The following is a 16,953-nucleotide window of genomic DNA, read 5'->3' as shown; positions in this document are numbered from 1 at the left end:
TAGTCAGGATGCACCATAAGTCTTTGGCCCACAAATAACCTTCAGGGAACCATAAAAATAATTTGTTTTCTTACTTTCAGCAAAAAAACTGACTTTCATCTTCCTTTTAACTGAGTGAAGAATCCTGAATCTCTCTAATCTTTGCTTGCACTTTACTTTTGATGGAATTAAACAATGCCTTCTTAGAGATGGACAAACAACCTTGCTGGTAAACTGTAGAGTTTTCTTTTTTCCATTTATCAGCTTCTGAACTTCCCCATCATTTTTATCAAACCAGTCTTGATGTTTGAGTGTATTATGGCCCAGATGAGTAAATGTGGTGCTGTACAACAAATCTCTGAAAGCTGCTCACTCCTTTATTTTTCCACTATTTCCAACAGTGTGCTGACCAGCTTTCTCTCCAAGTTAGCAACAAACTTTTCACATAGGTAGAAGCAATCTAATCTATTGACATTAAGTTTTCTGGTAGTCAACTTGCATTGGGTCTGCCACTTTTGATGAATGCAAATGTTTACCTTGGGGAGAACAAGTCTATGATAGATACAACACTCTGAACCACATATTGCCTTTATTAATCTCTCATCCTGTTTGTCTCTTCTCTTTAGAATCATATAGTCTAAAATGTTAATGTTTGCTGCAAAGGTGCATCAGTGAAGTTTCCTTTCTTTTAGGTGAACAGAAACCAGTGTTGGTGCTGAGAAAGTTATGAGATGCACAAGTCTTCAGTAGAAAGTGGGCATTGCTGTTATTTTTTTTTATTCTATTCCTCCCAAGGACTCTTCACCATATCTGGTAGTCTGTCTGCACTCTGGCATTAAACTCACACAGAATTACAAGCTTGCCCTTTTTTTTAAAGCATATTGATGATGAGGGTCCCCAAGTCTTCATAATTTTTTTTAACTCATCTGGGTTTGTCATGATGGGAGCATATGCATTGAATATAGTTGTGTGACACTTTCCTGAGAGTGGTGATCTCACTCTTAGGAGTCTGTCATTCACTCTTTTTGGGAGGCATAGAAGCTTACTGGCTAGATGAATTTTGAATGAGAAACCTACACCAGATTCACAGCATTCCCAATCACTGCAGCCTATCCAGAAAAAAGTATGCAGTTCCCATTTCAGTAAGCTAGAATTCATTCAGGATTGCTATTTGGATGCAATACCTGCTAAGTTCCCTTGCAATAAGAACTGTTCATCTTTCAATTCTACTGTATTTCTTTTTGTCTATTAACACCTTCATATTCTGTATACAAATGGTGAGTACAATCATCCTTTCAAAGGTTTTTTTTTTTTTACTTTGTTTTTGTGTTTTGACCACAGGTTAAAATAGGATCCCCTCTTGCTTCAGTAAGCAGGACAAGTATAGGTTGGGTGAAGCAGACAATTTTTAGGCACTCTTTCTAGACTGTTCCTCATGCCAGGGAATGAGCACTGCAGTACTTATAAGACACTACTCAAATACCCAGCAGCTGTCAAAACCCAGTGCTGCTTAAATCCATTGAGAAGATAAGCCCATGACTTGGGCTGGGCTGCCTTGTCAGCAGCATTATGTGCAACTGTAGTGTATCTGCAGCTACTGCTTTATCACTTGCCCATTGCCATAGGACTTTGACATAGGTAAAATGACAAAATGGTATAGGCAGTATATTTAGACTCATGCATAAATTAGATTTAAGTGAGAGAGATCTGTATCATCATGAACCTTATTTTGTCTTCCTCAGTCATTAGAATCCAGTGGCAAGACAAAAATGTCTTTGGTGTAAAATCAAGTTCTCAGCAGTCTCAAAACACCTACATCCACTGACTTCATAGCTTGTTGGAACAAATTGTTCATTTCCACCTATTCTGCTGGGGAAGTCTTCACATACTGGGGTAGACATCCCCTTAACTCACTTTGGTTATCTTCAACTTGGTTTAGCTCATTTGCTGAAATGATTTACTAGGATATGGTGGCTGTGCATGCCACAGGTTCTTGAAGCCACTGGTGAGATTTGGGTGGAAGTAGCACACTGTAATGTAATGCCAAGGAAAGGCAACTTCCCAAGGTTCAAAATACCAGCATAGGTGCTCTCCATTTTATTCAGTGACAAAGTAAGAACAGAGGTCAAAACATGACATCATTCAAAATACAGCATTTACTAAGTGTGATTAAATAATCTCCAAGTACCACCCCACCCCAGGACCTTCCATTCATTCAACCAATTACAAAGTCCCTGTTCTAAATACTACTCCACCCCTAGGCTGTACATTCATTTAGTCAATCATAAAACCCCTCTTCTCAAATGGAGATTAGTTTCCAAACATAAGTAAAGTACATTCATTTGTTCAACCATAGAACACAAAAAGGTCAAAAGTTCCCCACCCCTGGATCACAATTGAATCTACCCCAGAGTTACATCAAGTTTAAGCACAGCACTTAATACTCAAATGGAGGTCTTTTCTTCATCTTGACAAGGGGCAAGTTCTCAGCAATCTCAGTTCCTGGGGAGACAAGGCTTAGCAAGGCTACAAGATACAATGCCAGTCAAGAGACTTTAATTCATCCTCTGTCTGTAGAACAGTCCTAGAACCCCTGAAAACATTAGCAAAACCCTCTCCCAGGATTTTTGTAAACATACAACAAGAACATCCTTCTTCAGGGCTTCTGAACCAACAGAAAGGTTCCCAGACTCCTGAAACAACAGCACTGTCCTTCACCAGTGGACAGTATTCACTCTCTGTCTGCAGGACAGTCTCAGGAGCTCTTAGCCAACAGCCAGGTTCCAGGACTTCTTCAACAAGACTGTCTTTCATCAGTGGACAAATCTGGCAAAACAACATCAAAACAGACAGACAAAGTACCAGCAAAACAGCCATTTCTCCTCAGTCCTTGGCAGCTCCAGGGGCAGGTCTCAAAAGTCCAGGACGATTCAAAGTGGCCCTCAGCAATCCTCTCAGTCTCTTTCTGCCTCCACGAGGGTGCTGCTTCCAAAAAGTTCTTCTGACTCTCTCTTGTCTCTCCAAATCTATGTCACCAGCTCCTCCCAGTTCAGGACTCTCTATTCACATCAACAAGTCCTTCCCACAGGTGGGATTAACGAGCTCTGGGTTTTAACACAATCAATTTGAAAACCAAGCCAATACAGGGGGATCTTTATATTCCATTATTATCACACACACCAAAGGTAGAAAGAAGCCCTAGAATGGGCTTAGCAGCCCTCATGCCAGAGGTACTGATTTTCCCTGAATTCCTGTATGTCCCAATATGGAATTCTCTCTCTCTCTCTCTCTCTCTCTCTCTCTCTCTCTCTCTCTCTCTCTCTCTCTCTCTCTCTCTCTCTCTCTCTCTCTCTCTCTCTCTCTCTCTCTCTCTCTCTCTCTCTCTCTCTCTCTCTCTCTCTCTCAATTTATTTTTGCTTTTTGGAGGGAGGAAAGCAGGGGAATTTGGATCAAGTGACTTGCCCAAAGTCCCATGGCTAGTAAGTGTTAAGTGTCTGAGACCAGATTTGAACTAAGTTCCTCCTGACTCCAGGACCAGTGCTCTATTCCTGTGCCACCTAGCCACCCATGATGGAATTATTTAGCAAACATTTAAACTTCCTAAGAGGTACTGGAATAAAAACCAAATAAAAGAAAAACCAAGCAAACAGAAAAAAAACCCCAACAACAATGCATGTTCAAAAGGAACAAACATTCTACTGGAGGCATGCAACACTTAAAAGAGATAAGGCTAGGGAAAACACTGATTTCCTTGATATAGGGAACACTTGGATAAGGAAACTACAAAATGTAGTGGGTTTCTTCACTGCAATTTAATCTCAGAATTGTAGAGCACAGAGAGATTATGCCACTTGCTGAAGATCACAATATGTTAAAGGTGGAGACGTGAACCCAGGTCTTCCTCACTTGTTTCTTCTACAATGCATTTTTTTTCCTTTCTCCTCCCCTCTTCTGGAACTGTATGTGTTTGCTCTTTCTGTCCAGTCCCAACTCAGAAGAACTGAAGATAGGTGGGGGTGGGGGCTTCCAATTAGAGGAGGGAATGGTCTCCTGAGTCACTGTTGTCTTTGCTGATTTTAAAGGTATAAATTCTTACAGTGTAAATTTACCAATCAACTCTTGAGATTTGGTACAAGCTGGCTCCTGCACACAACTATGTTGATCAAAACCAAAGTATGAACTAATGCCTAGAATTATGCAATAGGCTACTCTTTTCCATCACATACACACCACAAATAGTATAAAAGAAATCCAGATCTTTTAGATTCAGAATTCAGTGAATAAAATTAGTTTATAATGGTAATTTTCATAGAATTATTGCTCATAATTACCCAGACATTATATTAATCCATAAAACAATTAAGTTAAAATATTTTAATGTCTATCTACATAACAAATATTTATATTTTTAAGGAACCTCAAAGAAAAGGCTTTCATAATATAGAGACCTAGAAGAAGGAAGAAAATGGTGTGGGACCAAGAAGACACACATATGCATGCACACACGTACATATATATTACAGTGTGTATGTATGTTTATATGTCTGTCTGTATATTATATATATACATATATATGCTTGCACAATTTTCTGTTATTACTATGTAAGAGGTATATAGAAAGTATGTGTGTGTGTATCTCCTATTTGGTCTACTTTCTGGAGAAGTTAGACATTCTTTTGCTGTATGACACCAATCAATTTCCCTTTACAGTTCCAAGTTTATTCATATGTTTATTGTCTAAACCAAAGTATTATTGCCACATGTGATTTTTTTCAGAGTCCATTGACACCATAAATAATATTATGATAAGTTGGAGAAATGTTTAACTGGATCTTTCATACTGTTGGAGTAAAAGTAAGGGATGCATAGGAAGAATTTACCAAAAATTGGCAAATGATATATAACAACCTGGCCTCACTAGCTGACAAAATTTTCAACTTAGAGTGGAAAGTAAAAGCACAAGGAAATGCTTATGCTCACTCTTCTAGTTAATTCCTATCATAGAAGTATGAGCAAAGCAAATTTTTTCCACTTCATAACTTTTTCCTTTCATTGCCTTGAGTCAGGACCTTCCCTTGGTTCATGACTCAACTCCAATTCTTTCTCTTGTTTTGGAAGCCAGGGTATTATGCCTGAAATACGTTTACTTCAAGGCACCTGAATCTGCTGTTCCAGTTATTCTATTAGTCTAGGGATACATGAACCAGAGTTATATTGTTCATCTCTCTTTGTTACTTAAGAGCTTATAAATTTAAAAATAAAATAAATAGCATGAAATTATCTCATAATCAGTAAAGCTTCTAAATGATGATGACAGAATTTTGGAAAGTGATTTAAACTTCTGGTGCATTATAATATTGTATATTCATTCCATGATAATCCCTGTTGTCCATCATACTCTTCCCTGCATATAATTACTTAATAGATGTCACATTCTTATGACTGATCATAATTCATAGAGGGAAAAAATTAAGAAAAGAATTTGTTTAAAAAAAAAACAGTAAAATCTTGTTGAATGTTCTTACCAGAAATAGGCACAACCAAGACTGATATTATCCTGTTTCAGTTACCCCATTTAGAGTCCTTTGCTTTTGAGAGCAGAGGCTTGCCTTGTACAACCTTGCTTGAAATCCTCAGATTTTTATCTCTGAACTCTTTCTCCAGTCATTGCTTAAGAAAATTTGTTATGCTTTTTGCTTCTGCCAATATGAACTCTTGCATGTGGATACTGCCATAACTAATGTTACCAAACCAATGTGGACTCTGTCAGATGAAACTAGAATCTTGCCTGGCAGCTCCTGTTCATCCCCTCAATCTCCCAAAGTCTCAGTCTCACAATTTCAATACCAGAGATTCCATTTCAAATCCTGTTAAGCTTTTCTCTGAGTCCCTGAGGCACTATATGTATAAAGAAGCATTAGCAGATAACAGAAGGAAGGAGATTTGGAAAGGTAGGCAAAATGCATTTAAATGTTTATAGAACAAATAATTGTGAACAGTTATGACAATTGTGCTATTTAATGATGCCAATACCTTTCTGTGTGTGTGTGTGTGTGTGTGTGTGTGTGTGTGTGTGGTGTGTGTGTATTTGTGAGATATTGGACTCTAAGGGCATAATTTCTTCTAGTTTTCATTTTTTTTGGCATTGGTCCATAGAAGAATAGAGTGAACTCTTTCACTCAGGTCAGTCTAAGAACTGTTTAGCTAAATTCTTTCCTTAAAATTTTGTTCCATTAAATGCTAGTTCAGAATATTTTCTACTATCTTAAGTGAATGTTCAGGGGAGCAAAGAAGATGCTAGAAACAAAGCAACCTTTCACTAGAAGGTTTTTTTTTTTTTTGCCTTAGTTATCACCAGCAGGAAGAGTAAGGGAAACAAATTAAATAACTTGGACTGTGCTTAGGCAACAGAGATACCATATCTAATTCTCTGATCTGCAAAATGCCTGGATTTCAAAAACACTATTAATATTAATAAAGTTCATCTTGTGCTCTTGTGGATTCACTTTTCTCATGCTGCTGTTGTTCCACACTACACCACATCAAATGCAGTGTTCAAAGGGTGAAGTTGCAAATGGCAGGAAGGAAAGCCATATTAAACATTTATATAACACTTGTAAGCACCTAGGCAAATTTCTGATTTGTAAATATTTATCTTAGCATTACATGGACTTTGAAGCAAATACAAAACCCTCCAATACACCACTCTGTAAAACACTGGAACAAGGAGTTGAAGGTAGAAGAGGAACTTTAGGAACAAGATTGTTAATATTCACTACATGTGATCCTTAAAGTTAAGGAAACCTATTTAAGTTGTGTAATGATTTACACAAAGAAATAAATTAGGTGGGGGATTTTTTTATTTTATAAAAAGATGAACAACACATTTTCCTTAAATAATCTGCTTCTCATCCACACAGACACAAATACATACATACAAATATCTATAATTAATATTTATCTTTAAATTAGCAAATTTTCAAATAGGTAATGTATACTTGAATGTTGGTTCACAATCTTGGGTGTGTTGCTAGATGTAACACTTTAAATAAAAATTCAATTCCAAATATTAGATTAGAAATCATACGACAATGACAACAATGACTACCATTGCTACTACCAATATAGCTATTATTACTAATAAACTATATTTACATAGTGTTTTATTTTCTTTGTTCACCAAAAATATAAAATTTAATTAAAAATGAACTTTACATTTATGCTGCACATACTTTATTTATGCTTTTTCATGTATATGTTGTCTTATCCATAGAATGTAAACTCCTTGAGGGCAAGTACTATTTTTTTTCTTTTGTTTCTTAGAAATCTAATACAGTTTCTGGCACATACTTGTTTATTTTTTTAAATCTAAATTGTATTTTTTACTTTCCCCCAATTACATGTGGAAGCTATTGTTAACATTCATTTAAAAAAGAAAAATTGAGTTCTAGATTCTGTCCCTACCTTCCTCCCTTTTCCTCCTCATTGAGAAGCAAACAATTTGGTATAAGTTATTCATGTATAGTCAGGCAAAATATATTTCCACATTAATCATGTTGTGAAAGAAAACACAAGAAAAATAAAATAAAGACAAATTTTTCTCTGATCTGCATTGAGGCTCCACCAGTCTTTTTCTAGGCATAGATATAACTTTTCATCTTAAGTCCTTCAGAATTTTCTTGGATCATTGTATTTCGGAGAATAGATAAGTCATGTACAGTTAAAAATCATACACTGTTGCTGTTACTATATATAATGTTCTCCTGGTTCTTTTAATTTTACTTTGTATCAGTTCATGAAAGGCCTTCCAGGGTTTTCTGGGAGCATCCTGCTCATCTTTTCTTATAGTAAAAATAGGATTCTATCATAATCATAGACAAAAACTTATTCAACCATTCCCTATTTGATGGATACCCCCTCAACTTCCAATTCTTTGTCACCACTAAAGGAACTGAAACAAATATTTTTGTACATACACTTTTCCTTTTTTATCATTTCTTTGGGATACAGACCTACTATTGATATTGCTTGTTCAAAGGGTATGCATAGTTTTGTAGCCCTTTGGACATAGTCCCAAATTGCTCTACTAAATGTTTGAATCACTATACTACTTCAGTAACAATGCATTAGTTCCCACCAACATCTGTAATTTTCTTTTTTTTATCATGTTAGTCAATCTGATAGGTATGGTACCTAAAAGTTATTTTAATTTATGTTGCTCTAGTCATTTGTGATTTACAACATTTTTATATGACTGTAGACAACTTATAACTTCTGAAAATTATGTGTTTATATCCTTTTATAATTTATCAATTAAGGAATGGCTCTTATTTCTAGAAACTATACTCACTTCTTTATATATTTGAGAAATGATGTCTTTATGAGAGAAATTTCCCATAATTGTTTTTCTCAGTTATGGTTACTAACCTTATTGAATCATTTATTATATCTCTTTCCTTTTTACCTTTTTAAGGTTCTCTGGAGTCAGTAACTCTTAAATGATCTCCTCAAGATCTATTTTTCAGGTCAGTTATTTTTCCAATGAGGTATTTCACATTTCCTTTTTGTTTTCATTCTTTTGATTTTATTTTATTATTTCTTGATGCTTCAAAAAGTCATTAGATTCAACTTTGAATTATTTTCTTCACTGAGCTTCTGTACCTCCTTTTTGTATTAAGCCAATTCTACTTTTTTATTGCTTTAGAATTTATAATATTGTCACTAAATATAAACATTTTACATTTCTAATCCAATTTGCAACTGTAATTTTCAAGTCTCAGTAGCAAAAATGAGGAAAACAAAGAAGGTGAAGAAATAAGAGTTTAAGGTCTAAACAGCCAATGACATAGTCATTATGCATCTGTTTGCTTTGCCTAAAATTCCCTTATTAGTTAAACAAAAAATGGCCTGTTATATTAAAATATAAATATGAAAGGGCATTAAATGACCAGTCAATTGACTTGGGTCATTATTTTTACCTTTACATTTTCTTTTACCTTCACCTTTACAGTAATGACTGGCAGTAAAAAGTGCTTGAAGTTTAAAATCTCAAATGATTGTGTCTCAGGACAGAAATTGAATTCATTCTGTAATCTTTTGCATTTTAAATACAGGACCTTAAAGTCATAATTAGAAATGCCTTAGATCTTGACAGAAACATTATAATTGGAGTTCAAAATATATACAACTCCAATACCTCCTATCCTCACTAGAAGAATCCTTGCATGAAAACTTCAATTGAAGAAATTGAATTTACTCTATGTATTTATGGTTATTTGTCTTAATGGAATTATATGCAAATCAGTTTTGCATGACCATAAGAATTTCCAAATACAGATCAAAATAACCCAATCCCACTCTGTCATTGTGCAAGCTACAAAGCTACAAATGTACAACTGAGGGGCAATTTTGGGAAGTACATTTGAAAAGTGAATAAAAGTTCATATAAAACAAATACGCAAATAGTTCTCAAAGGAACACAGATGCATGTTATTCTATTTCATAGTCTTCCATATTGTTGTATTTGTGCCAAGTGCATTATTAAAATATCTTTTAAAACTAGCAGGAATTAAATTAATGGCATGCCCAAAATGCTCTAACTCATGTTAAACTTGCAATTAATTGCTAAAAGCAGTATTTATACATTAATACTAGCTGAAGTAAAAGTTATTGAATGATATTCCATTGCACTTTCCCAAGCACAAGACAATGGCAAATTGCTTCCCAATCCTCTACTTCTACCGGAAAATCTAGGTTCTTGATTTGTTGCATGCATTTCCATGCTACCACAGACAATATATAAAGGATTGTGAGCCTCTGTAATGCATCAAAAGTACAAGCAGCAACTTCTTCATTGGGGAGGCAGAGGAAAGATGGTGGAGTAAGAGCATGGACTTGTTCGAGATCTCCTCCAAACCCTTCCAAATACCTGTAAAAATGACTCTAAAAAAATTCTAGATCTACAAAATCCAAAAAATGACAGAATGAAGCAAAAATTCCTACCAAGAGAGCCTGGAAGAACAACAGTAAGTGTGTATCACACTGTCCTGCGAGCAGAGCTTAGCCTGGATGGGCCTTGCCAGCACAGGCAGGGTTAGAGCAGGTCTGAGGGGACTGAATCACTGCAGCTGTGGTGGTTTCCAGGCTTCCAAACCTACAAATGTCAAATATGATATAGAAGGTCATGAGTAAGGCTCTGTGGGATCTGGCTGAAAGAGGAGCATGGTCTGGCTGGGGTCTGTGCCCATCCCTGGGCAGTTGGAGCTTGTGGCAGCAGCAGCAGCAGCAACAGCAGAAGCAGCAGCTGCTGCTAGTTCCACAGCTCTGGGTTACAGACAGTGAGGAATCAAGTGGCTGATGCAGAACCCTTAAGGTCTGGGACAGTGTAATGCGAATGTAAATTTTAAAGATCTTCCCTGCCCCTAGGCTAAAGTGCACCAGAAGCCTGGGGAGGGAGGCTTGTTTTTCAGTAGATACTTTTTGATTGGCCAGTGGGTCAATAAGGTTGTTACATTCTCTGAGCCAGGAGAAGGCTATATAAGCCCTGATGTGTAGCTTTGTTTTGGGACTCACTTTGAGAAATGTTCTGTGATTTGATCTGAATTCTGGGAAGCCGTTGTTGAGAGTCCCCTGGCTTTGAAAAACCCAGAATGTGGAAACCCAGATGTTGACTGGGTATGGATGTAATGGTTGGACAGTTTGGAAATCTGTCTACTTGATGTTTCTGTCTTGATAATTATGCCTGTATACTTTGAGGTTCAGGGTGCTGACCTTTTCTCCTGAACAAGGTAAATGATATATGTCTGACCTGATTAAAGTAAGCTTGTTAACCCATTTTGAGTTGCTTTCCTTTAACAAAGCAGATCCAAGAACCTGTGGTAGCTGCAAACCCTGAGGATGCGCTTGGGGTGCTTGCTGCTACAGACAGTACACCCATTCTCAGCCCCACACCTAGTGGAAGCAGAATGTTACCCTGACAAAGAGCTAGAAAATCAAGTATTTGGTTGAGAAAATGGGCAAGCAGCATAAAAAAAAGTCTGACTATAGAATATTTGGTGACAAAGGAGATCAAAACATACAACCAGAAGAACACAACAAAGCCAAAGCTTCTATATCAAAAGCATTCAAGAAAAATATGAATTGGTCACAGGCTATGGAAGAGCTTAAAAAGGATTTTAAAAATGAAGTGAGAGTAGTAGAGGAAAAATTGGGAAGAGGAATGAGATTAAAGGAAAAACTCACGAAAACCAAGTCAACAGCTTGCTAAAGGAGATACAAAATATACTGAAGAAAATCATACCTTAAAAAAACAAACTAACTCAAATGGCAAAAGAGATTTGAAAAGCCAATGGGAAGAAAGATGCTTTATAAAGCAGAATTGGCCAGATGGGAAAAGAAGTTCAAAAGTTCACTGAAGAAAATAATTCCTTAATAATTAGAAAGGAGTAAATGGAAGCTAATGACTTTATGAGAAATCAAGAAATTCTAAATCAGAACCAAAAGAAAGGAAAGAATAGAAAACAATGTAAAGTATCTCATTAGAAAAACCACAATAGATCCAGAAGAGATATTTTTTTTTAAAGCAATTGGGGTTAAGTAACTTGCTCAAGGTTACATGGCCAGGTGTTTCTGGGTGGGTGCTAAGTATCTGAACCTGGATTCGATCCCCAGGTCATCCTGACACTAGGGCCAGTGTTCTTACTCACTGTGCTATCTGGCCACCCCGAGAGATAAATTTTTAAAAAATTATTGGATCACTTAACAGCCATGTTAAAAAAAAAGAGCCAAGACATCATCTCTCAAGAAATTATTAGGGAAAACTGCAGTGACATTCTCCAACCAGAGGGTAATATAGAAATTGAAAAAAAATCCACCAATCACCTCTTGAAAGGGATTGTCAATGGAAAATTCCTAGGATTATTGTAGCCAAATTCCAGAGTTCCCAGATCAAGGAGAAAATACTGCAAGCAGCTATAAAGAAGCAATTTGAGTATTGTGGAAATACAATCAGGATAACACAAGATCTAGCAGCTTCTACATTAAGGAATTGGAGGATTTGGAATATGGTATTCAGGAGTTCAAAGGAGTCAGAATTAAAACCAACATTTACCTACCCAGGAAAACTGAGTTTAAAACTCTAGGAGAAAAAGTGAATATTTAATGAAATAGAGGACTTTCAAGCATTCTTGATGAAAAGACCAGAAATGAATAGAAAATTTCACTTTGAAGTACAAGAATCAAGATAAGTATGAAAAGGTAAACAGGGAAGAGAAATCATAAGGTACTTATTAAAGTTGAATTGTTTACATTCCTACGTGGAAAGATGGCATTTGTAACTCATGACACCTTTCTCAAAATTAAGGTAGTTGGAGGAACTATAGAAAGATAGATAGATGGCACAGGGTGAGTTGAATATGAAGGCATGATATTTAAAAGTAAAATTAAGGGGATAGAGAGGAATATATTGGGAGAAGGAGAAAGGGAGAGAATGAATGGGGTAAATTATCTCACATAAAAGATGCAAAAAAAGTTTTCACAATGGGGGATGAAAGGGGGAGGTGTGAGGTAATGAGTGAGCCTTACTTTCATAGGATTTGGCTTAAGGAGGGAAGGTACACACTCAATTGGGTTTCTTGTCCTACAGGAAAGTAAGGGGAAGCAGATAAGGTGGGGGGAAATAGAAGGGAGGGTAGATTGGGTGAGGGGATAATCAGAAGCCAACACTTTTGAAAAGGGACAGAGTCAAAGGAGAAAATAGAATAAGTAGAGGGGCGGGATAGGATCTAGTGAAACATAGTCTTACCATGGAAGCATTTTGCATAACTACACATATATAACCTATACTGAATTGCTTGCCTTCTTAATGAGGATGTGTAGGCAGGGAAGAAGAGAAAGAATTTGGAACTCAAAGTTTTAAAAACAAATGTTAAAAAAATTGTTTTTACATGCAACTGGAAAATAAGATATACAGTCAATGGGTATGGAAATCTATCTTGCCCTACAAGAAAATAAGGGGGAATAGGATAAAGCAGGGGAATGTGATAGAAGGGAGGGCAGACTTGGAGGAGCATTAATCAGAATGCATGACATCTTGGAGTGGAGGGGAGTGGAGAGGTGGGGAGAAAATTTGGAACTCAAAATCTTGTGGAAATGAACAATGAAAACTAAAAATAAATAAAATAATTAAAATATAAAAATGAAAAAAAAAAAAGAAAGTAGAAGCAGAACAGGACAAGTGCTCCTATTTTTAAACAGCATTCACTGTGGGAGACCCCTTGCATTTCTGGTAAATCACATCATTCAACAATTTGATCAAGGCCATCACATGTTGGTCCCCATATGGTAGAAGAGGAATATTCCTCATTTGGTTTGGGTCCTTATAAATTAGGCTTAACTTGTACCTAATCAAACAGGATGCAATTCAATGATCCATGTATTCCATCATTTACATAGTACATAAAGGTTTATTTGCTTCATCTTCATCATCAGAACCTGTCTACACCTTTTACAAACACACACACACACAATGTGTGTGTGTGTGTGTGTGTGTGTGTGTGTGTACTTGGCAATGATGTTAACTTAAAGAATGAATGCTAGTGCAACACAGTATTTGCTTACTTCAGCTACTTTTCTCACTGAAGCATCAGATGGGGAAAAACCAAAACCAAAAAACAAAATGAAAACAAAAACAAAAACAAAACTTGTCCAATGCTGGATTAATTACATTTGAGTTCTCTCCAAACTTAAGCTTTACATCTTCTGAACCAGGAAATCTGCCATGAAAATCAAGAAGATAAATGTTGAAACCAAACTCCATCTCAATGTCAGCCACATTGGCTATCAGAAACTGCTTAGAGGAACGTTTTTGGATCACTACAACCACTTCCCACATGGAAACTGACTTTGATAACATCAATATTCAGTACCTTAACCAGTTCAAGGAGTAGCCTATTTGTTTTAATAGTGACAGCAGATTTAACATTTAGATGACAGACAACTTTGGAGTTACCAGTGACAATCCTCAAACCAGTTTTGGCTTTGAATGAACTCTGACAACTTTCATTAACTCTAGTTCACTTTCAAAAGTCCACTGTTGGCAGGGTACTTAATTTGTGACACTTGTTCGCGTGGAGTTGCATAGATTTCTCTGTGTGGAGGCATCACAAGACTGTACTAATTGTATTTCAATCTTGTTAGCACAATCAAATCCTGTTCCTGTATCAGGAAGTGTCTTCACTATAGCTCTGCTGACATTACATGTAACAGCATGAAAACATAACAAAACATAAAAGCAAAAACAAAACTCAAGTAAGAGCTTTGAATCTTCCAAAACATTTCTTTAGGTTGTTACCAACATCGTAAAAATAGAAGACAGCTCTATCATCATCAGAAGAAACTTCATTAATTTTCTGATCCAGAATATCCTTAGCAGTTAAAGCTTCATCAAAGAAATTAAAGTTAAATTCATTATTGCTAATGCTGCTCATTTTATCACTGTTCCTCTAAAGTGCAACAAAATGGAAAATTAAGATATGAATTTGAAGACATGCTATTTCTAGCTTTACACCGAAGATATTTCTTGAGGAAAAGGAAGACAAAGTCCTGTTAAATGGAAGGCTACACTTGTGCCTTCTGTGCAGCTGTTTTGCATGGGAAGTTACTTTAAATGGCATAGATGTGGAGCAGCTTGGGGGTTCAATGAATAGAGCACCAGGCTTGAAGTCATGAGGCCTGAGTTCAAATGTGGCCTCAGATGTTTGACACTTACTATTTCTGTGACCTTGGGAAAGTCACTTAATCACAATTGCCTTGCCTCCTCCCCACCCCCAAAATGGCATGGATGGAATGGACAAATCCCATGAAGATACTCAAAATAAATAGGATTCAATGGCGATAATGTCTTTCCTTCAATCTCCACCCTTATTGAGCTGCTTCCTTTCATGGAGCCATGTTGAGCTGCAGGTTCAAGGTAGCAAAATTGCTGAGGAAAGAACAACTACTAGAAGTCGAGGTTGAAGGGGTTTGACCAAACAAAATCCCTAATTCTACTTTTAAAATTCTTTTCTTTAGTGCATTTTGTACTGTTTCCTCCATTTGGACAGTTCTACTTTTTAAGGAGTTTTTCTCTTCAATAAATTTGAAAATACTACTACTATTTAAAACAATTTTTTTCTTCATTGGATTTTTGTGCTTCTTTCACTATTTGCTCAATTCTGGTTTTAAGGTGGTACTTTCTTCAGCATTTTTTTTTTTGGTCTCTTTTATGAAACTGTTGATACTTTTTTCATGATTTTCTTGGAACACTCATATTTCTCATATCAACATTTCCTCTACTTCTCTTACTAGATTTTAAAGTCCTTTTTGAGTCTCCCATGACCTGGGAGACTTTTCTTTGATGCTTTGGATATAGAATTTTTGACTTTGTTTTCTTCTTTCAGTTTGTGTTTTGATATTACACATTGTAATGATAATGGTAATTTGAAGAACTTCCCTACCCCTTAATAGGCTGAATGTAATCACATGGAACCTGTGTGTGGGGGACTTTGCTGAGTGGGTGGAGTACAGCCCAGAAGAAGCTGGGAGCCAGACTAGTTAGAATGGAGGGAGGAGAGAAGATTCAGGAAAGGATCAGGATTTGTGAGTGTTTGTGCGAAGGCTTTGGGATGGCATTGCTCTCGGCAGTATTATTCTGTATAGATTTCTTTGTTGCTATGATGAATTTGATTTTCTGGTGTTGGGTTTTGGTTTTCTGGTGTTTGAATAAATGTTTTGCTTCTGTCTTATATATGGAGATTATATTTTGCTATTCAGAACTATGCTGGCATATTCATATACTCCATCAGTACAATGAATATTGCCTTGATGATACACCCATCACCGTATTAATTTAATATAGTTAGGATCTCTTTCTGTTGTTTATTAATTTTTCAGCCTATTTCTCACCTTTTAACTCTATGTTAAAGTGGGATTCTCCCAGAGTTTAGAGGGCACTGTCCTAAGATTCAGGTTTTTTATAGCTCTTTTCAGAGATAATTTTGGGGACCTATGAATTTTTGGTTCTTTCAGGATGGTATCAGCTAGGGAGAGGTGTGTTTGTTAATTTCTTGGCCTGTGATCTAGTCTGTGAGTGACCACAAATACTATTTTCTGTGCTGAAATTGTGACCAGAGTTCATGCTGCCAGCTGCAAGTTCTGATGGGCTAGTACTCCTCCTCAATCTGGGACTGAGACCCAGTACTGAAATTCAAATCAAAGTATGAGCAATGTAACAGAATCTTGCCACTGGCATCAGAAAGGGACATCTGGAATTTACTTTTGACCAGTTGTCTTACCATCTGTGGGCCTATAGGTCCAGAAACTGACACTGCTATCACTGATTCATTTTCACCAAAAGTATACAGCTGGTTGCCTAAGACAAAACCTCAGCTTTGCTATGTTTTACTGTGGTCCACTCTCACCCTAGGTCAACAGATGTTTCCTACTGAACTAAGTTTTCCTGGGCTAGAAAATTGTTTCACCACATCCTTTTGTGTGCTCTGCTACTCCCTAATTTTTTTTTAAAAGCAATTGGGGTTAAGTAACTTGCTCAAGGTTACACAGCCAGTTATTTTTGTGTGGGTGCCAAGTATCTGAGGCCAGAACCAATCCCAGGTCTCCCGACCCTGGGTCCGGCGCTATCACTCACTGCACCACCTGGCTGCCCCTCCATAAGTTTTTAAAGGTGTTATTTTAAATTATTATGGTGGGGTCAGGGAGAGCTCAAGCAAGTCCCTGCCTTTTCTTTGCCATGTGGCCTCACAATATTTTAAAGTTTGCTCAGCATTGTACTGATATTATTTCAGTTTTTTTTTTTTGGCAAGAAAATAAGCATTTAAACAGCATCCAATGTATTCCAGAAATGGTTCTAAGCACTTCACAAAAATCATATCTCTGATAGTTACAATAACCATGTGAGGTACTTACTCTTATTATTTT

At 36.6% G+C, this 16,953-nt stretch overlaps 1 pseudogene; it reads right to left on the bottom strand.

The window, feature by feature from the left end:
- Positions 1-9,616: 9,616 nt before the first annotated feature.
- On the bottom strand, positions 9,617-14,465 carry LOC138149795 (ornithine decarboxylase-like; annotated as a pseudogene).
- Between the last annotated feature and the right edge of the window lie 2,488 nt (positions 14,466-16,953).

Source organism: Petaurus breviceps, unplaced genomic scaffold (genome assembly GCF_028583685.1).
Source record: "Petaurus breviceps papuanus isolate PSGF00001 unplaced genomic scaffold, PetGlider_PUasm1.0 90849, whole genome shotgun sequence".
In the NCBI taxonomy this organism is placed as follows: domain Eukaryota; kingdom Metazoa; phylum Chordata; class Mammalia; order Diprotodontia; family Petauridae; genus Petaurus; species Petaurus breviceps.
Note: the sequence above shows the minus strand (reverse complement) of the source record. Positions and strands in the feature narration are given on the sequence as shown.